The sequence below is a fragment of the Hemicordylus capensis genome, chromosome 3 (assembly GCF_027244095.1).
Source record: "Hemicordylus capensis ecotype Gifberg chromosome 3, rHemCap1.1.pri, whole genome shotgun sequence".
Taxonomy (NCBI): Eukaryota; Metazoa; Chordata; class Lepidosauria; order Squamata; family Cordylidae; genus Hemicordylus; species Hemicordylus capensis.
Window position 1 is genome coordinate 221,117,850 of NC_069659.1, and position 12,676 is coordinate 221,130,525.

Consider the following 12,676-nt stretch of genomic DNA (forward strand, 5'->3'; position numbering starts at 1 on the left):
CCAGTGACATCTGGGAAGGTGTGCACAGAGTGCTGGGAAGTGGAACTTCTAAGGGGAAAGTGATGGAAAGAACTACACTCCCCAGAGCTCCATGTGCTCCTTCCAAGATGGTGCTAAGGCTTGAGAGGGCTGTTTCTTTTAAAAGAACCCCATTGGTGCTGGGTAAAATGTAGTATTGAGGTGACAGTGTAAATGTTCACCTCCACATGGTGGCAGCATGGGCTGTGCAGAGTATTTGACTTTGGCCACACCAATCTAATAAACAAACAGGGAGCTGAGGTTTGTTTTGTTGGGAGTCACCATTGGCTCATGGGCCTTGCAATGAAGAATGCTGAACTAGAGTATCCTTCCCCTCAGTTCTTCAGTTCTATGATAGCTGGTGGAGCAGAACACTTTCTGGCAGGGTGCAGGGAAGCATGCTTGCTTCCACTGCCCATTCTCTGGCCTGCCTCTGGAGCTAGAGTGGTGTTCTTGCCATGGTCTTCCATGGCAAAGAGGGGGAAATGCAACTACCCAGAAATTTGTGGTTCACTGGTGATGGCGGGGCAGGCGGGGGGCAGGCTGCCTGTCTCTTCACTTCTGCAGTTACTGGGAACTTGATGGAGGGAGATTTGGTATGGAGTTGCTATTTTCAGCAGTAGTCACACTTTTAGCATCTTGTTTAGTTTGGCCATTATGTGTACCTGCTGGGAAGGGTAAGACCTCTTAACAAGCACCAGGTTTTGAAAATTGGGTTTGACTAATCAGGAACTATTGCCATAATGTACTACTTTATCTTGTAATTGTAACAAAAAGATATGAGAGATGCATCCTTAACCTGTTTATATGGGAGAAGCTTATTTGCCACAATATTCAGAGAGCACAAAACTCTGTCTTAATTATGATTTTTTTTTAGACACATGTTCTTATTCTCTGCTCTGATTTTTTTAAAAAGAAGGTAGATAATCAGATGCAGTGGTACATGGGCATTGTTCAGTTATTGCATTGTATCATGTATCTACAATTATTAGGTGATGCCCCAAATCACAATGAAAACGATAATGGAAAAATAACAGTGGTGTCCTTCATTTCCACTACATGTTGCAGTACCAATCCATTTTCGCATTTAAACTGAAAAGCAGCTTGCCTTATTCACAGTGAAGCTATGCATATTAATCTATAAATTTTGTTTTATACTGTGTCAGATTTTTGGGCCACAGGTTCAAGTTTGGTCTATGCTGGCTGGCAGCGGCTCTCAAGATCGCAGGCAGAAGTCTTTCCCAGCCTTGCTGCTGGAGATCTTGGGAACACAGCCTGCAGTATTTCCATGGAAAATATGTGCGTTGTCAGCAAGCTGTGGCACTGCCTGAACGGTAGATTGGGCAGAGGTGCAGACAGAGGGAAGGCTTGAAGAGCAACTTTTCACTTAAATTTTGGAGAAAGAAAAAGGTTTTTTTGAGTGACAGAAAAGCACTTGGGGGAACTCCTCAAATGCTTCCTTGGGATCAGTTCAGGAGAATGAGATCCCCCAAAGGGATGGGGTCTCAAGAGAGGAAGCATTGAAAGATCATAGAGTTTGAACTGGGACCTAGCTTCATGAGCTATCTAGGACAACTGCTGCTACCGGTAGCAGTTGTTTTTATTTGGGAATCTTAAAAGCATTTTTCTACAGGTGACTGTCCAGTAAGAAACAGCGATGGCTTACAGAGAATAAGCAAACCAGGATAGTGGTCCTCAATACAACTCAGTTTGGGAATTGTCTATGTTGCTCAGCCCTCAGATGTGTGATAAACAATGGGCCAAATTAGGCGGGGTGTAGGAAATCAGTGCAAGGCTCTCCTGGTGTTGTTTTCTTTAGTTAAAAGCAGAACATAGTAGGGAGAATGATATGAACTGGCACCATGGTGCTGGGAACAGGCTTTTAAACTTCTTCCCATGCTAGATCCACAACTTAAATCATCCCCTAAAACTGCTGTTTCCTGTAAGTGAGATAAAAGGATAGTATATTACCTGCCTCTCCTCCTTTTGTGGCTAATTGTAGCAACAGGTGATTATTCTCTTCAGGGAAATGGTGCAGAGGCAGGGTTGGTTCCACCCGCTCCCAGCACTGTGACCTCAATCTAAATCCCCCCCTTGCATGCTGCAGCTGCCTTAAACAACAACAAAAGATGGTTGCCTTCTTCAAATATTTGAAAAGTCATCTCATAGAAGACAGTGTGGAGTTGTTCTCTTTTGCTTCTGAGGACAGAACTAGAACCAATGCATTGCAATTACAAGGGAGCAGATTCAGGCTAGACATTAGGAGGAAATCCCTCACTGCAATGAGCTGTTTGACAGTGGAACAGTCTGTCTTATGCGATGGTGGGCTCTCCTTTGTGGATGGTTTTCAATCAGAGACTGAATGGCCAACTGTGAGATTTCTGTACTGAGCTGGGGGTTGGACGAGGAAACCTCAGAAGTCCCTTCCAACTCTATGATTCATTGTCAGGAAATCTAATCATAGCTCTCCCGCATCACATCAGATCTGACCCTTACACAGCAAGTTTTCTGATACTATAAATTCTCCCGGGTAATTGTTGGGCTGTGGGCAAAAACCGATGCAGTTTCCAGTTGATGTGTCTGGAATATATCAAGTCAGTGTAAATGAGAGATTGCAAAATGGTTATGTAGCCTCATTGAACAGCTGATATTCACAGCACATCATTCCAGTTTGGATTTACAGAATAAAATGAGAGCTGGATTGCAGATTGTGTTTTTCTTGAAAGCATTGATTGTATATTAAGGTTCTATTGAAAAACACACACAAACAGAGAAACCCATAACATAATACGGCTTTGGTTGAATGCCTCAAGGATTGCATTTCTGGAGTATGACTAAATTCTACATGTTGTTGTTTACACAGTGGTTTAGTGAGACATTACGATGATCAGAAAATGTTTATTCTAGATAGGATGGTCTATATTCTTTAGTATCCTGTCTCTGACAATGCTCTGTGCAGGATGTTTCTGAGGAATAGTTCCACAATGAAGAAGCTAGGGGTTAATTCATCCATGTTCACTGTGGTCTTGATCAACATGGAATGCAATCCTGCTTCCCCACTGCATCTGTGTATATGGAGAGCAGATACAAGACTGGCTCCTCATAAGAACCATGCAGTTCAGTTCAGTCCAGGTCAGGCAAACAGAACCCTCTTCCCTGCTGCTGCTGTGCCAGCCAAGCTGTGGCTGTGCCTGCACATTGTGAAGCAGTTGGGGCTCTCATGTGCTTTGGCAAGGATGATCCAGCAGGGCACTCAACCTCAGGCCTTATAAACACAGCTCCTCCCCTCCCCTCACCCAGAGGAGAGCAAGGTTTTGGATTATCCTACACAAGGCACAGGAGAGCCCCTTGTGGGGGTAAAGTGCCTGGCTGCAGTGGAATATGAAGGCATGGCAGTGCCTTGTGGCAGGGGGATAAGAGAGTTTGGGTTCTGTTTGGATCACAAGGGGAGCCACTCCACCACTTGCTTTCTGCACATGTTGCCTCCATGTTATTTAGTGTGAAATGCTGATCGGCTGCTGTTTATTTTACGGAATGTGTTGCCCACCTTGCATCTAAATATTCAAACTGGCTAACAGAAAAATCAGATTTGTGTTGTGCTTAGTTCAGGGGCGTAGCAAGGTTGGAGTGGGCCCAGAGACGAGATTTTAAAATGGGGCCCCCCCACTCAAAGTCCAGGGCCTCCGCACACCCTAGGCCCCCAAGGATTTAAGTCTGATATTCCAAAATAAGTATGCTGCCTGGAAATACATTTCACTGAATACACACATGCACACGTCACAATATATAGTGATATACATTGAGTACTATACATTTGTTTTACTTTTAATGCCTAGAACACACTAGAAAGATGAATGATTAAAATGGCCCCCTCGCTGCAGATTAGCAAAGGAGACTTTCAACCATGCAGGGTGAGCCTATGTTTGTTTTCTCAGAATTCTGAACAAATTCAGTCAAGTTTGATTCCAGGAGGTTCTTCACAGGAGGCTTTTAAAGCCCTTTAAGACACATCTCCTCTGGAATGGAGGTGCTGCATTCACATGTTGGCCAGATTTACCCTGAAGTCCCTGCAAGTTATTGGAGAGCAGTTCACACACAAGAAAAATAAAATAAAATAAAAGCACAAGACATGCTTCACAGTTCTCACTCAGACCTTCTGGGTTGCAAAACAACTTGAACATAAGTGCATTTATAAATGGATGAATGAATGAATAAAATAAATATAATACTGTTTCTTCCAGAAGTTTTTGTAATTTTCTGCCATGAAACAAGCCACTTATAGGACTTTTTAGATAGTTTTTTTTAAGCCAGCAAATTTTCCAAGCTGTTTAAAAATAAATATTCAGAGACTTCTCAGTCCCCCCCCCCCATATCAAAGCCCTATGGCAAGCAGATCCCTATATATCGGGGGGAGGGGAGGTAACCACAAAAAAGAGTTCACACTCTACCTGGCAGCAGGGGGTCTTCTGCTGCAGAGATCACTCTGGCTGCCTCCTCCTTCCTGGCTTGCTTGGGCCCTACTCGAGTTCAGGCTTCACTGCGGCCTACACGAGGCCTCCGTGGAAGCCCCGCCCACCCACCGATCAGCTGAGAGGCGGGAGAAAAGGAGCTCTTTGCAGCTTGTCTGCTGCCTGGATTGCCGGCCAGGAGAACAAGCTGGAGAGACGGCGAACAGGGCAAGTGGCTGAGGAGCCTTGGGGCTGGGCAGGGGGCAATGGGGAGTCACGTGAGGTGCCTCTGGGGGGGCCCCTCCAGGCAGTGGGGCCCCCAGACAACTGTCTCCCCTTGCCCTATCTTTGTTACGTGCCTGGCTTAGTTGTATATGTTAACAAGAAGGCAATCCACTCATGGCCCTGGCATGTGAGATTTCAAATGAAGTGTATATAAGCCCTCAGGACAATGTGCCTTCTTCTGTCTTGTTTAGAACATTTAATGTGAGCCAGAGCATACACATCAAAGAGCCTCCATAAGTAGGCCCAAGAATGGCCATGTTTTCTCTTTTGACCCACGCCCTCCTCTGACACCCTCAGCACAGATGTCTGAGCACTTGTACAGGTTATTGTGTGAATGGCTGTACCAATGTTCATTTAAAGTGAACCTGGGTACAGGGCCTTCAAATGCATGGTACAGACAGGAAGTGCACTGCTGTACTTGTGTTCAACATAAAATGTGAATAACTGTATCTGTGTACAGATCTGTACCTATGTACAGGGCACACTTGTCATATGAGTGTTGAACATAATGTGTGAATAGGGCTCCAGACAGTCCTTTATGTGAATGGCTGTCTAGTCTCTGGTTGAGAATTGGCTCACATTTGGTATGAAGCAACCTTTAGAGCCAAAGCTGCATCCATAGACTGTAACAGGGGTTGAGGGATGAGGACTATTAATAACTTTTTCAGTATGTGGGGTGAAGAGCTGGTCTTGTGGTAGCAAGCATGACTTGTCCCCTTAGCTAAGCAGGGTCCACCCTAGTTGCAAATGAATGGGAGACTGGATGTGTGAGCACTGTAAGATATTCTACTTAGGGGATGGAGCTGCTCTGGGAAGAGCGGAAGGTTCCAAATTCCCTCCCTGGCATCTCTAAGATAGGGCTGAGAGACATTCCTGTCTGCAGCCTTGGAGAAGCCACTGCCAGTCTGTGTAGAGTAGACAATACTGAGCTAGATGGACCTATGGTCTAACTCAGTATATGGCAGCTTCCTATGTTTCGATGAATTGTATGCAAGTTGCAGGCATGACAGTTCCTTGGGAATGCTTTCCTCACCCCAAATTGCAGGGAAAGAGGCCTGGGAATATCTTTGCAGGTGCTTCAAGTATTGGGTTTCAAGAGAAAGAACCATAAGAAGGGAGAGCAGATGCTTGTTTAGCAGATGCTTGTTTAGTAGTTAGTACCAGGGTAGGAGACAAAGCAGGTACATTGACTTGCTCACAATCGTACCCACTGTTGGGCCAGTTCACATGAACACAGCCCCAACACACAAAGAGGGGCGGGGACATGTTGGGAGCTCATGCACCCTAATTTTACTGAAGGATGTCCCAACCCTCTCTCAGGGTTTTGGAGCATGCGTTTAAAGGCCATTTGGATGAACAACCCTCACATGCAATTGAAGGATGCCCCAACAACACATTGGGACATCCTTCAGTGACATTGGGGTGGGTGCATGCTCGGTGTGTCCCTGACCCTTTTTGTGTGCTGGGGCCATGTCCATGCAAACTGGCCCTGTGGTGAGTTGTATTGTAATTCTATTTAGATTGTAGTATTCATTTATGCATTTGCATCTATCTATCTATCTATAAATTAGATATGCTTTTTTTTTTTTTTTGCAAATTTATGCCATATTTTGTTCTCTTTCTTGGCAAAGTTTTTGGTGTGTGATATGCACCTGGCCATGCTAATGGACTCACCTGATTCATCAACAGGAGACAAGACATTTATGCACATAGGCCTCTTGTTCATCTGACAGGTTATAGTGAGCCTAAGGCATCCTCCATCCCCCTGCTCTGTGTATAAACTTCAAATCTGATCCATGTGTGAAAATGCCGCCCAGAGACGTAAGTTTGGGCGGGGTATAAATTTGATAAATACATAAATAAATAAATTTGATTTCAGCACTACCATAACTGTTTGGAGATGGAAAAGTGAGGGGCATCATCCTGTCATCCCTCAGATGGAACCCCTGTTGGCTTTTAGTATTAGGGGCTGTCATGGGCAGTGTGGCCTCTACAGTATTACAACTCAACCTGAGCCCTTGAGATAATAAAAGTGGCATGTTTAAATAAAGAATAGAAACTCACCTCCTGGGCCCGTTCGACTTCCCCTTTTTAACAGGAGCTTGGCCAACTTTACAGTTTCATGATCCTGGGCAAAAAATAGATTAAAAATGGCAGAGCTGCACTGGTGTCTAAATTACTGCTTCCACTTCTTACCTCTCTTTCTCTCTATCAATTTCTTATCTAGTCAGTAGATGGATTCAGCATTATGATGTCTCAGAGATAACAGAACTTTGACTTCACTGGCCCTTTCCCAGTCCCAGCTACTCTCCTGTTGACTGTATATTGCTTGTACCTTCTGAGGAGCCCTTTCCTATTGGGAATCCTTACCTTTTTCTAGAGCAGCTTTCAAGTCACTGCTAACTTTTGAAGTAATTTGAGGTGTGCATCCCCTGCCTTCAAATCTAATTTTGAAAAATCAATTTTAGGAAACTTCTGTATCCATCCAGTTCTTTGTTTAATAATATCATGGTGGAGACAGGTTCAGGTGCTGAAGTCATCTGGTTTGTGAATCTAGGCATGTCTTTGTTCATGTTGCTCTCACTGTCTGGCTTTGAGCAGGAAAGGCAAAAAACATTCCCTGTACATAAACCAGCTGTTCAAGGCAGCTTTCTCCAGTATTGGCATGTTATGTTATCCTGAAGAATATGAGATACAAGACCGGTAAGGCAATATCCTTCATAAGAATACCTTCTGTTGTCAAGTAAACAAGTATTTGAGTTCTTTCTGATGGAGAGATCCGTACAATGGACAAGCTTGCATGCTCCTACACAAACAGAGTAGGTGTTATGTTTATCATCTTGCCTATTTTGTATCTCCATTTTATGTTTGGTGTGGAGGAACTTTAGGTGGTAAGTAAAATTGTGCTTGATAATTATGGATGAGACCACATCTCTGAGATAGAGATGAATGGTTCTGTATTATTTCACTATAGCTTTTTGTTCGAGTTGTTTTAGCTGATCTCAAACATGATTTCACCCCCCTGAAGTTCCAAAGATATTCTCATTCTTTGGAGAAGACTTTTACCTATATGTAAATAATCTTTTAGTCCTAACCAAATCTCCCTCTGCAATTTTATAGCTCAACTGTAGCTGCTGGTTTTGGATACATCTAATTGTCTGATTATCCATTGTCAAACTTGACAAGAACGTGTGTTGAACTGTGCTTTCCACGACAGGAAAGTACCATATTTTGACTTTGTATAGTTTTGAAAATGGTGTATTGAGAGTTTATTTTTGGTATGCACACTCATGCAGCTATTGCCTCTGGTAACAAGTCTCACAAGTGTTTGGGTAGTGCTTCAAACTGCAAAACCTGTTTGGCCAGAGGCAATGGCAAGACAAAAGAAACCACAACCAGTGATGGCTTTTCATGTTGCCTTTGACTCTTAAATGGTTTGTCTCCAGCAATAGTGTGCTAGCGAAAATGTGGATATCTGAATTTTTAAATTATTTGGCTTTCAAAGCAGTGACTGACATCCAGCGCAGCCAGCTAGGAATGCAGAGCTGTGCCTCACCCAGGGGGGCTGCCCAAAACTCAGCAAGTGTACATGCAGGGGGAGGGGGTAGTGATGTCCCCATCTGGGACATATTTCTGGAACATAAAGGATATTGACCGAGGCAAAGGAGAGCAGTTATAACCATTCTACCCTACCTCCCAGCTCCCATGTGCTCTGCTGCTCTGGAACATACTGGCTGAGTTTGGTAGGTTGTCCATGCAAGATGCAGCTCTGTTGCATCCCCAGGTAGCTGCTGTGGTTGTCAGCTAGTGTTTCCAATGGTCCTTTTTGTGTGTGTTGTTTCTTCATTTTATTTAAGTTCATCCTGACACATCTGAAAGCACAGGTTTCTCCTCCTCAACACCCCCCCCCCAAAACACCTCTGATGGTAAACCACTTTCAACTTAATTGAACATGTCAAAGCAACCCATTTTCACGTCTGAGCATTCTTGAAGATATGATCAGATTGCTGGAGCATAGTGTATGAAATCACAGTAGCCAGGTTCCCCTCCCCCCCATTTTTTTGCTCGGTTGAGTCCCAGTTTGTAAAATAGAACACCAGAAAAATGAATAAATATATGTTTCCTTTACTAAGTAAGGCTTGGTGCGCACATAATGTGCTGAATTTCCTTGTCACATTTAAAAGACTGGCCATATGCCACAGAATTGTGCAGTCCCTCCTCACTTTTATCTTGTGAATTCTTTCCTCCCTTCCATAGTTTGCTTTAGCCAAAATATAGCATTCAATATGCATGGGTGTTAATTATGGTTGCTACTGACCAGAATTGTCCTTGTAACCACGGCTGAGGTGGATTTGCATACCTTCATCATAGAGCAATCCTGGTTAGCATTAATTGTGGTTAGCACCTATGCACATTCAGTGCTACATCTTGCAAAGCACACATAACCATGGTTAAGATAACACGAATGTTAACCTCTGTGCTAGTCATAAGTGAGTTAACATTATTCTTTCACAGAATATGATTATCATCATCAACAGTTTTATTGTCCAGCCTTAGGCTTTTACAATAACTAAATTTTAAATAAATACGTTATGATGAGACCCTCTGCAAACAGGAGACGAAAGTGGTATGTGGGGTTAAATGTTAAATCATTTTATAGGATTGGAACTGCAAGAAGATTAATGAGGCTAACCCTCCATAAAGGATTTTTATTGGACTAGCTCAGTAAAGTGGCAGTGACCTCATATTTAGGGTTTTTTAAGGACACTCGTATCTTTTCATCCATAACAGATTTGTTCTTGTTAATTGGTTTTATTATGCGGAGCACAAGAGAAAGGGGACAGTGTTTTTGAAGTGCCTGTGGCTCCTCTTCAAGTGTGTAATGTGCTGTGCTTCATAACAAGATTTGCCCAAATTACTTAAATTAAAAACAAAAATTTGAACTTGGGCGCATGTGCCTGCCCCCCCCCCCAAAAGTAGTACCTCTCCAAATGCACGAATGGTTTCAGCCTCCTTTTGTTGGGGAAAGTTCAGGTACACACAACTGTCTTAAGATTTCACTAGGAGGACTAAAATATGTTTAATTGCGGCATGGACCATGGGTGCTCATCTAGTATTTTCAGCTAATGCTTGGAGAAGGACCATGACTCCGTGGAAGAGCATCTGCTCTGCATGCAGAAAGCCCCAGGTCCAGTCCCTGGCAGCATCTCCAGGTAGGGCTGGGAAATGGCCATCTGAAGCCCTGGACAGCTGCTGCCAGTCAGTATAGACAGTACTTCTCTAGATGGACCAGTGGTCTGACACAGGATAAGGCACCTTTATAGGTGGTGGCTGAATGATGTGGCACAAGCTTAGCAACAGTAATCAGTCTCCAGCCGCCACCAGCAATGGGGTCTTCTGTCCTCAGTGTTGGTCTCCTCCAGATTAATGGAAGTCTCTTTTAAAATTGTTTTGGGTCCATATATCTCTGTCTTTGTTCTGTGTGATCCCATTCTACCCCCCAGTCTTTGCCAACTATATCTTCCTTTTCACCCTCTTCCTTTCCCCCAAGTACCCTATACCCTGAGTTTGTTCCCCATCTGAGGATCACTGGCTTGAAGCTGACACATCCTCTGCTATGTGTCTGCTGCAGAAGGGGAGGGAGGAGGGTGAAGTCCCTCCTCCTCTGCTCTTGATTGGCTGGCTGTGTGCTGAAGCTCAGCATACCCGTCCCCTCCATCTGACTGACTGACCTCAGAAAATTAGCACGGAGTACTCACATCAAAATTAGTAGGACAAATACACTTGTCCCATTAATTTCAGTAAGACTGCTTATGAGGAGCTTAGTGTGGATGTGAGCCAACGACTGAAGTAGCTTGTCTCCCTAACTGGAACACTTACATTTGTGTGTATGTGTATACATCGTGTTTATGCAAAACCACAAATGTAAGTGTTCCAGTTAGAGAGATGGGTGGCTCTAGCCATTGGCTTGCATCCAGACTAAATTACTCAGAATCTGTCATATTGAAATTAATGGGACAAGTTTAATTTCATTGGGAGAACTCAGCAGTTACTTGGTCTGGATGTAAGCCAGTGACTGTAGTAGCTCATCTCATAACTGTTAACATTTAAATTTGTGTGTGCATATGCTCACTCACTCACTCACTCACTCACTCAACTAAAAATCTCCATGGGGTGCTCTAGCTGAAGGTTTGTGACAGAAGGGGTACACTTTTTTAAAAAAAGATTGAGAACCCCTGTTCTAGACCAGTCCTTGATGTGTGCACTGCATCCCAGTTTTTGTTCAGGGTTCAAGAAATTTATACCATGGAGTCACTATCTTGCCTTTAGCTTGGCACTTCTTCTCATTTTCAGTCCCCCATCTGTTTAAAGGAATAATATAGTGACCTACATCTTGGGGTGGCTGTGAATGCAAACTTGGGAAGGAATGAAAGGAACAGAATTTATACTTGCTATGTGTCTGAATCCGGTGACTTTTCCATTTTCCACCTCACTTCCATGGGAAGAAAGAGACATGGGTCCACTATACATAGCAACTGCTATGTGTCTTCTTTCCAGCTATAGCCACCATAGCTCTGAATAAGTTGAGAAGGACAAAATCATCCGCTAGACCTTTATCTATGATTTTTCTCTCCTTGAGGATAGCTTTCCACGGAAATTCCAGGAAGGTCTGAAGAATTCACAGGTTTCATTGGGTGCCCATCAAACCTTTATAAAGGCCTGTAAACGGTATTGACTGCCATTATTGACTGGACATAACCTACAAACCTAGTTGTATGAATCTATGAAGCTGCCTTCTACTGTCTGACGATTGGTCTATCTAGCTCCATATTGTCTGCCATAACTGGCAGCAGCTCTCCAAGAACTGAAGCAGATGCCCTGGTTTCTGATGTCAGGAGACATCATGAATTAACCCAGCATCCTTTGCATATGAAGCATGTGCTCTGTCGTCTGGAATGTTCAGGGCCTATGGAAAAGGAAAACATGTGAAATCTTTTCTTTCTGGAGGCAGTGCATTCTGACTTTCCCCTACCTTCGTGATGGACTCAAAATAATGAATTAACCTCTTGTACATTGATTAAATGATGGCATTTAGCATCCTATATCATGCCCAAGAGAATTTCCCCTTTTGTCATATTTTCTTTAACTGCATTTGAAATAAAGGGACTGTGGAGTCCATGAAGTTGAATATTTTAGAGCACAAGGCTTTACTTAAAAGAACCTAAATGCTTCATACTTTAAGTATAACGTTTTTAATGTCAAATTGCATACTCTTGTCTGTATTTTAGTTCTTCATAATAGGCCATTAGGTATAGTTCTAAGAATTATAAGAATATTTTTTAATACCAGAAAAGACAGTTATAGTTTTCTTTCCAAATAAAATCTATTTTAAGGTTATATTGGGACTCCCATTAGAACCCTTTATTATTACTTGCGGCTAGTTGAAAATACTTATTTCACCTGAAATATAAAAGCAATCTCAACTTCAAACTGTTCTTTAAAATGTGGTAGCAAAATTCTCTCATTCACTTTTCTCCTGATTAGAGTTAATAGAATTTGTACTAGACCCAGTAGTACTGAGAAAACTGTGAGAGGAGTTAGAAGCATTTTAGACATGATACAACTTCCTCAGCCTGATTCTGGTTGAACAGATGACATGTAGGAACCCTTGAAAGGTCAGGACTGGTCCTAACCTTTTGGCTGCTTGAGGCAAAACGGTTAAGTCACTTTTCCTTCAGGCAGTCTACTTTTTCCACCCACAGCCAACTTGGCTGGTGGCTAAGAGGGTGCTGGACCCTCAGAGTTTTAGCTGCCCATGCCTGAAGTGCCTGCTGACCTTCAGGTCAAAGAAAAACATGCTGAGCCACCCATCAGCAAATGGGAGTTTCCCCTGGGGCCCCTGTGGTGATGCAGGAACCTTTGGA

General features: G+C 43.2%; 1 protein-coding gene across 15 annotated transcripts in view; it reads left to right on the plus strand.

Moving 5' to 3' along the window:
• Nucleotides 1-12,676, plus strand: part of GRID1 (glutamate ionotropic receptor delta type subunit 1) — a 1,034,570-nt gene that overhangs the window by 346,766 nt on the left and 675,128 nt on the right. The window contains exon 1 of one of the 15 annotated variants that reach the window (XM_053305297.1): nucleotides 4,571-4,694. The exons of the other annotated variants lie outside the window; for them this stretch is intronic. The gene's annotated coding sequence lies outside the window, so the exon portion shown is untranslated. Of the gene's footprint in view, nucleotides 1-4,570; nucleotides 4,695-12,676 lie in introns of those variants that run through there. 15 annotated transcript variants of the gene reach the window in all.